Here is a 16,169-nt window from a genome sequence, read left to right as displayed (position 1 = left end):
TATAACAAGTATTAAATTACCTTTGTAATTTAAAAAAGAAAAGAAAAAGGTAATAGTCTTCCCTCCCTCTCTTCAATTCTTTTTCTTTGAAACAGCCATTGTAGAATAGATTGCAAATCCATTCACTTTTTTAAATTGTAGTAGTTTTTAAAGACAATCTTCATGTAAGAGAAGGCCAGCTATTTGGAATATTCCCTAATCATAACAAAAAGGCACTGAAACTCAGAGACAGGAAGAGACCCCCATTATTGGTGCAAAGAGTAACAATGGAAAGAAAAGAAGGTTCCTGAACAAGCTGTTTTCCAGGGTTGGTGTATGTTAAAGTGGTATCATAAGTGGCATCCTCCTGCTTCCATGAGTTTAGATTGTATCAACCAAAAATAAAATGTAAGACAATTAAAAAAAATGGAATTTGGAGGATACATGTGGGTAGGTTAGAACTGGATGTGTGTTCTTTTAAGTATGATTTAAAAATATCTCCTTCTGGTATTTATTATATGGGTTCATAGGATGGCAGCAGATATCTCCAGTGAAATGGTTTGGAGTACATCATAAAGTTCTGAAAACAAAATTACTTGGAATTTTTTTTCAATCTTCACGAGACTTGAACAAGTGCTGTGTAAGTTATAAACAGGACACACTGAATAGTGATTTCACAGAAATGGGATAAATCTCAGCCACAAAAGTTAAAATCAGAGTAATCTGAGGCATTCACAATACTCTGAATATCCTGTCCATATCCAGGGCTACTGATTATATTTCTAAAGAAACTTACAAAACCAGATGTCTAGCTGGCAATTGGTTTTGATGAATCTCCAAATCTTAGCAATGAGAAAATTTGACAGTTGTCAAAAGTAGCTAGTTATTATGAGTGAGAGAGGAAATTTTCTTATCTGCCAGTATAGAACTATCACAGGGAGGCATTGCATTATAATGTTGAGTTTATAAAGAAGATTTCAGAGCATATGGTTTAAACCTCCAATTTTTAAAAGTGACGATGAACTGTCTTGGATGTTGGGAAGTTTTTTAATACCTATACTACATGAATGTGGTTTTATTATCACCAGCCAAAATGTCTTCCTGTTTCTTAATTTAAAGAAATTCATTTTCTGTTGCCAAGATTCACACCGTGACACTGATGTGGCTTATAATCGTGGTTCTGAAGGCTGCCTGTGCATCAGAATGATTTGGAGGGACTTGTGAAATATACAGTTGCCTGGGTCCCTCCCCACTCCTGGAGATTCTGATTTAGTAAATCTAGGTGGAGTTCAGGCATCTATATTTTCAACAAGCCCCATGGGCAATTCTGAAGCATAGTCAGGTTTGAAGACCACTGGTTTGGGTAGCACCTGATTTAGCTCAAAGAATCTTCAAGTGTCTTTAGCTGTGCTCTTCAGCAGTAGTAGCACTTTGTACCGCAGTGTATATTCCAGTAAATCTTCCTCATTTGCTCTTTCATTGCCCCACTTGAGTCTTGGCTTATGCTCTGTTGCTAAATCCACTGTTCACTAACGAAAACGAGTAGCTTGTGAAATGGGTTGAGATTCAGTTGATAATCACCCAAGAAAGAATGACAGATTATTCTGCTGAATGGTATTGGGGAAAAAGAGTGTGATGGAAGCCTGATGGTGTTATTTTATTTTCTGTTCAGTATCTTTGCACTTTTAGGTGCTTTTCCTTTCATTAAGTTGAATCTTACGCAGAATCCCGCTCTATACAGCAGGTAAATGTGGAGTTCCTTGGCTGGCAGCCCTGCCCATTTGGCCTCCCTCTGACTCGGCCACCGGTGTTCAGGCACCTCTCATGAACCTGAAAACTGCTGTGACCTTTAAGTTTTTGTGTCCCACCTAAGGAAATAAGCAAATTGCCGTGGCTTTGTTTTGTTTAAATTGTCTAGTGTAACAAGTATGTTCTCAGAGTAGAACCGGTCCTTCATTAAAATGATTTGTATGTTATTTACAGTGTTTTTTGTCATAAGCCTATATCTCCAACTTTTATGGTGAGATTTGATTGTAAAGTAGGATGAGGTGTTAAGTTTAATTTTTTTGGAAGAAGATATTCATTCAATAAATATTTTTAAGCACTTGCTGTGTATGACACAATTCAGTTTAAAAAGTGCCATGTACTTCCTTATAAAATTGCATAATTGTTAAATTGGAAGGCCAGATATTCTCATCTAATCTTGCTTCTTCAGGTCCTTACTTCCTTAGCTTTTTAAAGAAATGGGCACCTTTAGCACAGATGGGTCTATATCTAGATGATAATTCCGGAGCCATCAGAGCTTCAGGTTGCTGAGGAAGGAAATCAATTTTATTGTCACTTGAAGGCTCCTCTGGGATGGAGCAATACTGGAGGAAGCAATGCAGTCTTGAGTGTCGAATTTCCAGAGTTTTGGAGTTTGCTTAGAAGATAAATGATCTCTGACAAAATTCTTTTGAGTGCTTGCTATATATAAGATTCTTTGGGAGGGCTGGGTGTGCATAGCATTGTAAGATGTGGCTCAACCCTCAAGGGGCTTGGAGTCCAGCTGGAAATAAAGATCTGGAAGTAAGAAAACACAATGAACCCAAATAAAGGGTTTGGACTCTACATACTGCACGATGCATAATATGATTGAAGAAATAGAAATCACCAGTTTACACATCAGACCTAGAAAAGCTGGTAAGTTGTTTTGGACATACGTGTGACCCTCCAAATTTACTTCCTCCAGAATTTTCTTTCTTTTTAAAAAATTTTTAATTTAATTTTATTGATTTTTTTATACACCAGGTTCTTATTAGTCATCAAGTTTATACACATCAGTGTATACATGTCAATCCCAATCTCCCAATTCATCACACCACCACCACCCCCGCCGCTTTCTGCCCCTTGATGTCCATATGTTTGTTCTACATCTGTGTCTCAATTTCTGCCCTAAAAACCGGTCATCTGTACCATTTTTCTAGGTTCCACATATATGCGTTAATATACGGTATTTGTTTTTCTCTTTCTGACTTACTTCACACTGTATGGCAGTCTCTAGATGCATCCACGTCTCAACAAATGACCCAATTTCGTTCCTTTTTATGGCTGCGTAATATTCCATTGTATATATGTACCATATCTTCTTTACCCATTCGTCTGTTGATGGGCATTTAGGTTGCTTCCATGAGCTGGCTATTGTAAATAGTGCAGCAATGAACATTGGGTTGCATGTGTTTTTTGAATTATGGTTTTCTCTGGGTATATGCCCAGTAGTAGGATTGCTGGATCATATGGTAATTCTATTTTTAGTTTTTTAAGGAACCTCCATACTGTTCTGCATACTGGCTGTATCAATTTATAATCCCACCAACAGTGCAAGAGGGTTCCCTTTTCTCCACACCCTCTCCAGCATTTGTTGTTTGTAGATTTTCTGATGATTCCCATTCTAACTGGTGTGAGGTGATACCTCATTGTAGTTTTGATTTGCATTTCTCTAATAATTAGTGATGTTGAGCAGCTTTTCATGTGCTTCTTGGCCATCTGTGTGTCTTCTTTGGAGAAATGTCTATTTAGGTCTTCTGCCCATTTTTAGAATGCGTTGCTTGTTTTTTTTAATATTGAGCTGTATGAGCTATTTCTATATTTTGGAGATTAATCCTTTGTCCATTGATTCATTTGCAAATATTTTCTTCCATTCTGAGGGCTCTCTTTTCGTCTTGTTTATGGTTCCCTTTGCTGTGCAAAAGCTTTGAAGTTTCATTAGGTCCCATTTGTTTATTTTTGTTTTTATTTTCATTACTCTAGGAGGTGGATCAAAAAAAGATCTTGCTGTGATTTATGTCAAAGAGTGTTCTTCCTGTGTTTTCCTCTAAGAGTTTTATAGTGTCTGGTCTTACATTTAGGTCTCTAATCCATTTTGAGTTTATTTTTGTGTATGGTGTTAGGGAGTGTTCTAATTTCATTCTTTTACATGTAGCTGTCCAGTTTTCCCAGCACCACTTATTGAAGAGACTGTCTTTTCTCCATTGTATATCCTGACCATAGTTGTGTGGGTTTATCTCTGGGCTTTCTATCCTGCTCCATTGATCTATATTTCTGTTTTTGTGCCAGTACCATACTGTCTTGATTCCTGTAGCTTTGTAGTATAGTCTGATGTCAGGGAGTCTGATTTCTCCAGCTCTGCTTTTTTCCCTCAAGACTGCTTTGGCTATTCAGGGTCCTTTGTGCCTCCATACAAATTTTAAGATTTTTTGTTCTAGTTCTGTAGAAAATGCCATTGGTAATTTGATAGGGATTGCATGGAATCTGCAGATTGCTTTGGGTAGTATAGTCATTTTCACAATATTGATTCTTCCAATCCAAGAACGTGGTATATCTCTCAGTCTGTTGGTATCATCTTTAATTTCTTTCATCAGTGTCTTATAGTTTTCTGCATACAAGTCTTTTGTCCCCCTAGGTAGGTTTATTCCTGGGTATTTTATTCTTTTTGTTGCAATGGTAAATGGGAGTGTTTCCTTAATTTCTCTTTCAGATTTTTCATCATTAGCATATAGGAATGCAAGAGATTTCTGTGTATCAATTTTGTATCCTGCAACTTTACCAAATTCATTGATTAGCTCTAGTAGTTTTCTGGTGGCATCTTTAGGATTCTCTATGTACAGTATCATGTCATCTGCAGACAGTGACAGTTTTATATCTTCTTTTCTGATTTGTGTTCCTTTTATTTCTTTTTCTTCTCTGACTGCCATGGCTAGGACTTCCAAAACCATGTTGAATGATAGTGGTGAGAGTGGACATCCTTGTCTTGTTCCTGATCTTAGAGAAAATGCTTTCAGTTTTTCACCATTGAGAAGATGTTTGCTCTGTATTTGTCATATATGGCCTTTATTATGTTGAGGTAGGTTCCCTCTATGCCCACATTCTGGAGAGCTTTTATCATAAATGGGTGTTGAATTTTGTCAGAAGCTTTTTCTGCATCTATTGAGATGATCATATGGTTTTTATTCTTCAATTTGTTAATATGTTTTATCACATTGATTGATTTGCGTATATTGAAGAATCCTTGCACATCTGGAATAAATCCCACTTGATCATGGTATATGATCCTTTTAATGTGTTGTTGGATCTGTTTGCTAGTATTTTGTTGAGGATTTTTGCATCTATGTTCATCAGTGATATTGGTCTGTAATATTCTTTTTTCGTAGTATCTTTGTCTGGTTTTGGTATCAGGGTGATGATGGCCTCACAGAATGAGTTTGGGAGTGTTCCTTCCTCTGCAATTTTTTGAAAGAGTTTGAGAAAGATGGGTGTTAGCTCTTCTCTAAATGTTTGATAGAATTCACCTGGGAAGCCATCTGGTCCTGGACTTTTGTTTGTTGGAAGATTTTTAATCTCAATTTCATTACTTGTGATTGGTCTGTTCATATTTTCTATTTCTTCCTGGTTCAGTCTTGGAAGGTTATACCTTTCTATGAATTTGTCCATTTCTTCCAGGTTGTCCATTGTATTGGCATAGAGTTGATTGTAGTAGCCTCTTAGGATGCTTTGTATTTCTGCAGTGTCTGTTGTAACTTCTCCGTTTTCATTTATAATTTTATTGATTTGAGTCCTCTTCCTCTTTTTCTTGATGAGTCTGGCTAATGGTTTATCAATTTTGTTTATCTTCTCAAAGAACCAGCTTTTAGTTTTATTGACCTTTGCTATTGTTTTCTTTGTTTCTATTTCATTTGTTTCTGCTCTGATCTTTATGGTTTCTTTCCTTCTGCTAACTTTGGGTTTTTTTTGCTCTTCTTTCTCTAGTTACTTTAGGTGTAAGGTTAGATTGTTTATTTGAGATTTTTCTTGTTTCTTGAGGTAGGCTTGTATAGCTATAAACTTCCCTCTTAGAACTGCTTTTGCTGCATCCCATAGGTTTTGGATCATCATGTTTTCATTGTCATTTGTCTCTAGGTAGTTTTTGATTTCCTATTTGACTTCTTCAGTGATCTCTTTGTTATTTAGTAACGTATTGTTCAGCCTCCATGTGTTTGTGTTTTTTACATTTTTTTCCCTGTAATTGATTTCTAATCTCATAGTGTTGTGGCCAGATGCTTGATATGATTTCAATTTTCTTAAATTTACTGTGGCTTGATTTGTGACACAAGATGTGATCTATCCTGGAGGATCTTCCATGTGCACTTGAGAATAAAGTGTAATCTGCTGTTTTTGGATGGAATGTTCTATAAATATCAATTAAATCTATCTGGTGTATTGTGTCATTTAAAGCTTGTGTTTCCTTATTAATTTTCATTTTGGATGATCTGTCCATTGGTGTAAGTGTGGTGTTAAAGTCCCCCACTATTATTGTGTTACTGTTGATTTCCTGTTTTAGAGCTGTTAGTTGTTTCCTTATGTATTGAGGTGCTCCTATGTTGGGTGCATATATATTTATAATTGTTATATCTTCTTCTTGGATTGATCCCTTTATCATTACGTAGTATCCTTCCTTGTCTCTTGTAATATTCTTTATTGTAAAGTCTATTTTATCTGATAAGAATATTGCTACTGCAGCTTTCTTTTGATTTCCATTTGCATGGAATATCTTTTTCCATCCCCTCACTCTCAGTCTGTATATGTCCCTAGGTCTGAAGTGGGTCTCTTGTAGACAGCATATATATGGGTCTTGTTTTTGTATCCATTCAGCAAGCCTGTGTCTTTTGGTTGGAGCATTTAATCCATTCACGTTTAAGGTAATTATTGATATGTATGTTCCTTTGACCCTTTTCTTAATTGTTTTGGGTTTGTTTCTGTAGGTCTTTTTCTTCTCTTGTGTTTCCCACTTAGAGAAGTTCCTTTAGCATTTGTTGTAGAGCTGGTTTGGTGGTTCTGAATTGTCTTAGCTTTTGCTTGTCTGTAAAGCTTTTGATTTCTCCATCAAATCTGAATGACATCCTTGCCGGGTAGAGTAATCTTGGTTGTAGGGTCTTCCCTTTCATCACTTTAAGTATGTCATGCTGTTCCCTTCTGGCGTATAGAGTTTCTGATGAGAAATCAGCTGTTAACTTTATGGGAGTTCCCTTGTATGTTATTTATCGTTTTTCCCTTGCTGCTTTCAATTATTTTTCTTTGTATTTAATTTTTGCCAGTTTAATTACTATGTGTCTCAGCATGTTTCTCTTTGGGTTTATCCTGTATGGGACTCTCTGCACTTCCTGGACTTGGGTAGCTATTTCCTTTCCTATGTTAGGGAAGTTTTCGACTATAATCTCTTCAAATATTTTCTCGGGTCCTTTTTCTCTCTCTTCTCCTTCTGGGACCCTATAATGTGAATGTTGTTGCGTTTAATGTTGTCCCAGAGGTCTCTTAGGCTGTCTTTATTTCTTTTCATTCTTTTTTCTTTATTCTGTTACATGGCAGTGAATTCCACCATTCTGTCTTCCAGGTCACTTATCCGTTCCTCTGCCTCAGTTATTCTGCTATTGATTCTTTCTAGTGTACTTTTCATTTCAGTTGTTGTATTGTTCATCTCTGTTTGTTTGTTCTTTAATTCTTCTAGGTCTTTGTTAAACATTTCTTGCATCTTCTGGATCTTAGCCCTCATTCTTTTTCTGAGGTCCTGGATCATCTTCATTATCATTATTCTGAATTCTTTCTGGAAGGTTTCCTATCTCCACTTCATTTAGTTGTTTTTCTGGGTTTTTATCTTGTTCCTTCATCTGGTACATAGTCCTCTGCTTTTTCATCTTGTCTGTCTTTTTGTGAAAGTGGTTTTTGTTCCACAGGCTGCAGGATTGTAGTTCTTCTTTCTTCTGTTGTCTGCCCTCTGGTGGATGAGGCTATCTAAGAAGCTTGTGCAGGTTTCCTGATGGGAGGGATTGGTGGTGGGTAGAGGTGGCTGTTGCTCTGGTGGGCAGAGCTCAGTAAAACTTTAATCTGCTTGTCTGCTGATGGGTGGGGCTGGGTTCCCCCCCTGATGGTTGTTGGGCCTGAGGTGACCCAACACTGGAGCCTACCTGGGCTCTTTGGTGGGGCTAACAGGGGACTCTGGGTGGGCTCACACCATGGAGTACTTCCCAGAACTTATGCTGACAGTGTCCTTGTCCTCATGGTGAGCCACAGTCACCCCCTGCCTCTGCAGGATACCCTCCAACACTAGCAGGTGGGTCTGGTTCAGTCTCCTGTGCGGTCACTGCTCCTTCCCCTGGGTCCTGATGTGCACACTACTTTGTATGTGCCCTCCAAGAATGGAGTCTCTGTTTCCCCCAGTCCTGTCAGAGTCCTGCAATCAAATCCCGCTAGCCTTCAAAATCTGATTCTCTAGGAATTCCTCCTCCCGTTGCTGGATCCCCAGGTTCAGAAGCCTGACGTGGGGCTCATTACCTTCACTCCAGCAGGTGGACTTCTCTGATATAAGTGTTCTCCAGTTTGTGAGTCACCCACCCAGCAGTTACGGGATTTGATTATATTGTGATTGCGCCCCTCCCACTGTCTCACTGTGGCTTCTCCTTTGTCTTTGGATGTGTGGTCTCTTTTTTGGTGAGTTCCAGTGTCTTCCTGTCGATGATTGTTCGGTAGTTAGTTGTGATTCTCCTGTTCTCACAAGAGGGAGTGAGAGCACGTCCTTCTACTCCGCCATCTTGGTTCAGGGCCTGTAAAATTTTCTAGTGAAGTGAGGGCATCAAAGAACTCTAGACTCTTTCAAATGTGATTGGGGAGTCTTTTTTCTATGAGAAGATTTATAGTCTCCCTGCCTTTTCAACCCTGTTTTTCTATCTTATATGCTATAAAGAAACCCCAAGAAACAAGAACATAGAAGATGAATGCATGCTCTGCAAGAATGTAGAATTATGTCACTCAGCTCAATGGCCATGATTTCTTTTAGGAGATGAAAAAATTTAAAACGTAGGTGAGAAGCATTAGAATGAAATGCTCTAGGTTACCATTTGCTTACAAAATATTAGAAGCAGCGCAGCAATGGAAACTTCTAATGGTAGAAGAAATCAAATGCTAGATACTGGAGGGACCAAGGACTTTAGAGACCTAAATGAAAGGTAAGAGCTAGGGCCCAGAGGAGAGACTGCCTGGTTCTAAACTGTGGGTCATCACTCCCTGGGAGTAGTTACTTAACCTCTTCTAGTCTATTTCACATGATAGTATGTATCACATGAATTGTTGGGTAAAACACTCAGCATAGTGCCTGGCACCTGGTCAGTGCTCAATAAATGTTAGTTGCTAGTACCACGACCACCACCATTCTTTTTTTTTTTTTTGGATTGGAAACTATTAGGAAAAAATATGGAAGCTTTTTTTAATAACAATTTTGATAAAAAAGTTGACATCAGTGTATAGAGAGAATATTGGTTATTTGGGAAACTGTATCATAAAATGGATGGGCTCCACAAATTCTTCGATGTACTTGAAGAAAAGAGTGCTGAGTCAGTTTGGGCTGCTGTCACAAAGTACCAAAAACGGGGCGGGGTGGGGGCTTGTAAACAACAAAAATGTATTTCTCAGTCCTGGAGGCTGGAAGTCTGAGATCTAGGTGCCAGGTGTAAGGTCGGATCTTAACAAACGGCACCGCGAAACAGAGGAAAGCTTCAAGTGAGCTTTATTAGGGAGTGCTCCCGGGCGAGGTTCACTGGTCCGAGAGAAAGGGGCCAGAGAAGTCGCACCCGGGCAAGGGTTGGGCAAGATTTTATAGGGGAAGAAGGGAAAGGGGTGTGGTGAATCTGGGAGGGTGCAGGGTATTCCTTATTTGGTGGTCTTTTCGGGTATCCTGGGGAACAGTTAGTCCCGCCCCTCGAAAGGCGGGAAGGCTGGGCCGGGTGCAAAGTCCCCAGGTCAGTTCCTGGAACTGGGTGGTCCAGAATGTCTCCAGGTCAGTTTCTGGAACTGGGTGGTCCGGAGAATTTCGGTCTGATGCAACCTGTGAATCTGATTGTGTTCCCCTGCCTCGGGCCAGTTGGCCTTACACCGGGATCATCGCCTTCTGGTGAGGACTCTCTTCCGGGTTGCAAACTGTCCACTTCTCATTGTGTCCTCACAGAGCAGAGAGAAAAAGCCAGCTCTCTCATGACTCTCACAAGGATAAGAATCTCATCATGAGGGCTTCATCCCGATGAGCTCATCAAATCCCAAAAGACCCACCTTCTAATACCATCACATTGGAGGTAGGGTGTCAACACATGAATGCTGGGAGGACCCAAATATTCAGTCTATAACAAGTACTAATGGGGAAATGAGAGCTTCTCTTGAGGATGTTAAGGGCTGCTACAAAGATCAACGGTACATGTGTTTCCAAAGAGAACTACAATATAGAATAAGTTCTATAAGGCGTTCACAGAATAGATTCATCTTTCTTCCCGAAAACAGTCCTTGGTAACCAGGGACCCATTCCTGGAAATTCACTCTTGCTCAAGGAAATCCATCCTCTCATTAAAAAAAAAAAAATCTTAGGAAGCTACATGAATGACACTAAGGACTTTTCCAGCTCTAAGATTCTGTGTGTAAAACCTGTTAGTCTAAATTTATTTTCAAAAGATAGACCCTCCGCGGGGTCTGCTCCTGCGGGAAAGGTGGGACCCCCACTTGTGTCCCGGCCCCCAGGTATGGCTTCCTCAAGTTTGGGGTGAAGCCCCCAGCCCCCTTGGGCTCTGCAGCGGGGCGGTGGGCTCAGGGGAAGGAGCATGGTCTCCGGGGGGTTCTCAGCAGGAGATGCCGGGGCTGCCGGGCAGGAACCCAGCGGCCCTGGGTGGGGCGCAGACTCGCCAGGCCTGGGTGTCCCTGCTGCGCACGGCTGCTGAGAACAGGGTCCGCGATGAAGCTCTGCCTGGCAAACGCGGACTGTGGGCAGCTCCATCCTCCCCTTCCGTCGGCAGAGCCCCATCGCAGCCCTCCCTTCCAACAGGCAAAGCCTGTGACCTGCGGCCGGACAGCTCCACACCCTCACACCCCGGTGCTCGCCCCACGCCGGGAACAGGCACAAGCCCTGTGCCGGCCTCTCCGGACGGCTCGAGCGGGACGTCTTCTTCGGCGTGCCTGTCACCCACTCCGAGCCCAGGGGCCGGCAGGGAGGTCTGAGGGCTGCTCGGGCCCGGGTGGGGCGGAGGCACGGGCTTCGCGGCTGGGCCGGTCCTCCTCGCCGCCTCCTGCCTCTGCGCCCCGGCCGGCCCGTGGAGGGCTTCCCGTGGCCCCGTCTCCTTCCCACCCCAGTCGCGCCTCTTGCTCCCCAGGCCGCGGGCTCCACCCGGAGCAGCACCGAGTCGTGAGGGTGCGGGAGGGCGGCCGCCCTCGGGGCTTCCCCGACACCTACCCCCTGAGGAGGGTCCGACTGGCACTGCGCACGAAGCGGCCCTGGCGGGAGGGAGACCGGGGGTAGGGGTCGGTGGGGAGCTTGACTCGCAGTCACTTCCGAGGGGACGCTGAGCCCCCAGGGCTGGGGCCTGACCGGCCTCAGCACTCCCACGAGGGTGTGGTCAGGAAGCAGGGACCCTGTCCCCGGGGCCCAGGGCGCTCCCGGGTCAGGCAGAGTCGCCAAGTGTGTCGGGTGCCGTGGACAGCTGAGGCACATTTTGCCCAAAGGTAAGTTCTAGCGCATCGCAGAGAGCGGTGGTGAAAACTCCCTGTTGCTAAGGGTTGAAACGAACCAATAATTCCTCCCGTTTCTCAGGGTGTTCCTTTTGGCTGTTAATGAAATGTATTTCCAAGGAATGCAGGCATGTGGCTAAAAAGGCCAGCAGTGCCTGGGGGGGTCACAGTGAGACCCTCCTATCTCACCCCCCTGGGCCATCCTGTGCTCTGGGAGCAGAGCTCTCAGCCAGAAGTGAAACATAGTAGCTTCCATATCCAGATTCTAAGATTTTCTAAAGCCCTTTAAAGGCCCCCTTCTCTGAGTCGTGCTTGACCTGCTGGTGTTTGGGGCGGGAGGGTGGGCTGGGTGGAGGGTCTGAGCGCCATCCCCAGGGAAGGGCTTTGGAGGCCTGTGTGAACCTGAGACCGGGGCCCCAGTGCCCATGGCCGAGGGGAGGCTAGCGCTGACTCCAGCCATGCCGAGCCAGACGTCGCCCTCCTTCCCGACAACCCAGCAAAGCCTGTCGCTCACATTCCTGGCTGTGCTGCTTACACTTGCCCTCTGAGAAGGCCAGCCTGGCAGAGCTCTGTTCCTGCCCTCTGGGCTGCTGGGAACTGAGTACCTAGCCTGGGTGCTGGAGGGGAGGAGCCATAGATGGTGGAGGCCTAGTCCCCGCCCAGGGTGCTGCCCCTCTGCTGAGCTGAAACTTCTAATCAACGTCTTAATAAAACCAAAAGGGACGTGATATTGTTCTGTCACCTGTGCCCGACCAATGTTAGCCCTTTGTCATATGGGGCAGTGCTGTCTAATGGTAAAGCTTCCAGTATCAGATCCCCAATCCCTTCTCCTACCCCCTCCCATGGGGGTTCAGTGGGTACATCTGTATTTCATAGAACCTGAAACTCTGATTTTACAAAGGAGCTGGAGATCTGGGGAAAGAACTGGTCTGATCTCAGTTAAGAATGCAACTTTATACCTGGACGATACTAGAGCACTTTAGCACCTCATGTGTTTGAAAATGAGATCTTCACAAAGACCTCATGGGCAGGAGACACAGGCAGGAGAGGGGACAGACTGAAGCTCTGTGACTGACTGATCAAGTAGCAGAGGTCCCGCTGACTTCCAGGCCTACCGCTGATTTACTATCACCAGAGCCACGTAACACACCTTCCACATAGAGAACCAGCAGAAAAATGAGTTTGAAGAGCATTTTAGCTAAATCCAAGGTCATTTTGATCATTAGTGAAAGTCATTCTGTTCCTACACGCTGCCCACACCCTGACCCTCCTTCCTAGAACCAAATGGGTTCTGGGATTAAAGTGCAAGTGACAAACCTGGGGGTGACCAGGCTTTACTTTATCATCTCTTTCTTCTTCTTCCACGTGTGTTCCTGGTCTTAATCTTCCCGGTTCTTCTTCCGGGGGCGGTCCAGCAACCCGTTCTCCGGATGTAACTCTACGTCTCTTTTCCTCGTAGACCGGTAGCGGCTGCGGGTAGACGGCGGGCTCGGACCCCACAAGCGACTCCAGCCTCAGCTCCAGCTTCTCCCCCATGTATTCGCGCGCGGCCCCTGCACCGTGCTAGTCTGGTGGTTGGGGGAGGGGCACGGCGCCGCCGGCGGGGGCGGGGCAGACGGGCAGGCTGGAGGCTGAGGGGAGGGGGCCTAGCCTGGGCCTCAGCTGCCGCCGCCGCGCTCCCATCCAGCCCCCCGCTCCCCGGTTCGCTGCTGCGAACTCTGGCCGGCATGAGGCGAGCACAATGAGCCAGGGGCTGGGCTGAACCCCTTGCGTCGTGCGCGGCACCCCTCCACCCCCCCCCCCGCCACCATTCTTCTGTAATAAAAATTAAGCCCCATTGTAGCTCTATTTACAATAGCCAGGACATGGAAGCAACCTAAATGTCCATCAGCAGAGGAATGCATAAAGAAGATGTGGTACATATATACAATGGAATATTACTCAGCCATAAAAAGAAGAAAGTAATGCCATTTGCAGCAACATGGATGGACCTAGAGATTGTCATACTGAGTGAAGTGAGCCAGACAGAGAAAGACAACTATCATATGGTATCATTTATGTGTGGAATCTAAAAAATGGGTACAAATAAACTTAGCTACAAAACAAATAGAGTTACATATGTAGAAAACAAACTTATGGTTACCAGGGGGTTGGGGGGAGGGATAAATTGGGATTGACATACACACATTACTATATATAAAATAGATATAAGGACCTACTGTATAGCACAGGGAACTCTACTCAGTACTCTGTAATGGCCTATATGGGAAAAGAATCTAAAAAGGAGTGGGTATATGTATATGTATAACTGATTCACTTTGCTGTACACCTGAAACTAACACAACATTGTAAGTCAACACTACTCCAATAAAAATTAGAAGAAAAATTAAGCCCTTATTTCTTGGAGAAGTCCATAACCTAATACCAATGCCTCCTTTTAAAAAGTTTTAAAGCAACCAGCACTCCATAGATTGCTGTGGGGAAATTGTAAGTGAAATGGTTGCCATGACCTACATGGTATTGGCAATAATACCTCTCTCTCTATCAGTGTGTAAATACAAGTGCTGAGTATACACACTCTGAGGCTGAATTTAACTAAACTTGGGCAGTAACATTTTCACTGTTGATAAGCTTGTATTTATTTGCTCTGGTTTACAAGGCAGCTGGGGTTGCCCAAAAATCTAGGAATCTCTTTCCAAATTTAAAATTTTCTCCTTCATTCATACAGTTGCTCTAGAACCTACAACGGCACTCCGGAGGGTGAATGGAGACTGGCTCATCTGTCCTCTTTTCTCATTCTCATGCCCTCATTTTGCTTTTTTCTTTCATTTTGCAACTGAAGTGTGAAATAACTAGGCTGTGTCATGGAGCTAATTACCTCACCTGCTTCAGGGCAGGTTCCTTAGAACCCAAAGACCTGTGGGTGCTCTGTGATCATGGCAAACAGGAAGCTTTGGGGACCATGCTTCACATTTGAAATCATTCTGGTTTGAAAATGCGGGAGGGAAGCCGAGCAGCTAGAGAGTAGCATGTGGCTGCCTTATCAGAAGATGTTGAAATGGAAAGAGGTTGCAATAGAAAATCAAATGTCATTTATTCATCAGCCCACGCTTTCACAAGTACCTTCCTGGAAGCCTTGGCATATTCTTTGTGGTGGTGGCCTTTTAAATGTCAATCTACAGAAGGGTTTCTGTTTTTAGCAAAGGCTGATTTTGAAGGCAATTAGGTTATAGTTAAAGTAATAGTCACCACTTATTGAGCACTTGCTATGTGCCAGGTACTGTGTTTGGCACTTTCTTTACATTATCTCATTCAATCAGGACAATATCCCTATAAGGTGGAATATTATTAGCATCATTTTTAGTTGAGGCAACTGAGGCTTAGAGATAAGTAACGTGCCCGAGGTCACAGGTAGTTAGTCGTAGATGATATATGAACCTGGATCTGTCTGATTGCAAAGCTTGTGCTCTTAACCACTTTTCTATATTTCTTCATGTACGTTTCATGGGGGTACAGTTTCTACTAAAAGCGTATTTTAGTTTTCCGATAAATCAAAGAAAATTAGGTCTAAAGAAAATTAGGTCCAGGCTCAGATTAAATTCAACGTGTCCATCTCTGTCTTATTCTCCTTGGGCTCAGTTTTTCATTTAACAGTTTTTTTAAAGCATTCTTTTTTTAACTTAACAAAATACCATGAACATCCATCTAGGTTAAAACGTATCTGTCTGTCTGCAATGGCTGCATGATATGGTTTGGATATACCATAATTTATTCAATTATTCTTTTATTGGAATGGCTGCACCATAATTTATTTAATCATTCTTTTATTCCAGATTTTTGCCAATTAGGTGACTTTTCTATTTGAAAGCTGCTGTTGTCTGTATCTCAACTGCTATGTGATAAAAGTCGAATATTGGCAATGCTTGGACAATCAGGAGACACAAGCCCAGTGGTGAGCACCTGGATGGTAGAGTCAGCCAGATCCTGGCCCTGTCATCCATCTGCTGTGTGACCTTGGCCAAGACATCCAATCTCTCTACGTCTCAGTTTCTTCATGAAAAATTAGAGAAATATTGTTGTTCTCCAAGAATAAGCCATAGGACCAATGGAATACCATGTGCAGAGGGCTTAGCACAGAGCCAGGCATGGAGCAGGTGCTACACAACAGGGCAACCATATCGCTGGGACCCAACAAAACGTCCTGTGATTAGAACTGGGACATGAGTTCTCTGAGGGCAGGAGCATGCCGTTCATCTTTGGGCCGGGTGCATAATAGAGACTCAGTGATATGTGTTGATCAAAGAGGTCTGAAAACTTACTACTGTTCTGGGCAATATTTGCCTCTTCTCTCCTATATCTTTATTCCAACAGTTGCTGGACCACATTTCAAGAGAGTCTGGGATGGAGAACTTCCAGTGGTTTAAGTAGTTTTACCAAGGAAATGTTTTTCACATGGAAAGAAGACAGGGTGGAGTTTATAGAGACCTTGACTCACAATTTTCATTTGCCCAAACCATGTGTTTATGACTCCAGTGTCTGAGCTCTTAACCACTAAGCCACAATGCTGTAATAATCATGATATGATGATAGCTAACACTTATTGAACACTTGTCATGTACCAAAAAATGTGCCCAGCACCC

At 43.1% G+C, this 16,169-nt stretch overlaps 1 protein-coding gene across 9 annotated transcripts in view; it reads left to right on the top strand.

Moving 5' to 3' along the window:
• ST6GALNAC3 (ST6 N-acetylgalactosaminide alpha-2,6-sialyltransferase 3) overlaps positions 1-16,169 on the top strand; it is a 655,315-nt gene that overhangs the window by 176,186 nt on the left and 462,960 nt on the right. The window contains exon 1 of one of the 9 annotated variants that reach the window (XM_060139735.1): positions 10,012-10,112. The exons of the other annotated variants lie outside the window; for them this stretch is intronic. The gene's annotated coding sequence lies outside the window, so the exon portion shown is untranslated. Of the gene's footprint in view, positions 1-10,011; positions 10,113-16,169 lie in introns of those variants that run through there. 9 annotated transcript variants of the gene reach the window in all.

Source organism: Lagenorhynchus albirostris, chromosome 2 (assembly GCF_949774975.1).
Source record: "Lagenorhynchus albirostris chromosome 2, mLagAlb1.1, whole genome shotgun sequence".
Taxonomy (NCBI): Eukaryota; Metazoa; Chordata; class Mammalia; order Artiodactyla; family Delphinidae; genus Lagenorhynchus; species Lagenorhynchus albirostris.
The sequence above is the reverse complement of the archived record's forward strand: the minus strand, read 5'-3'. Positions and strand labels throughout refer to the sequence as shown.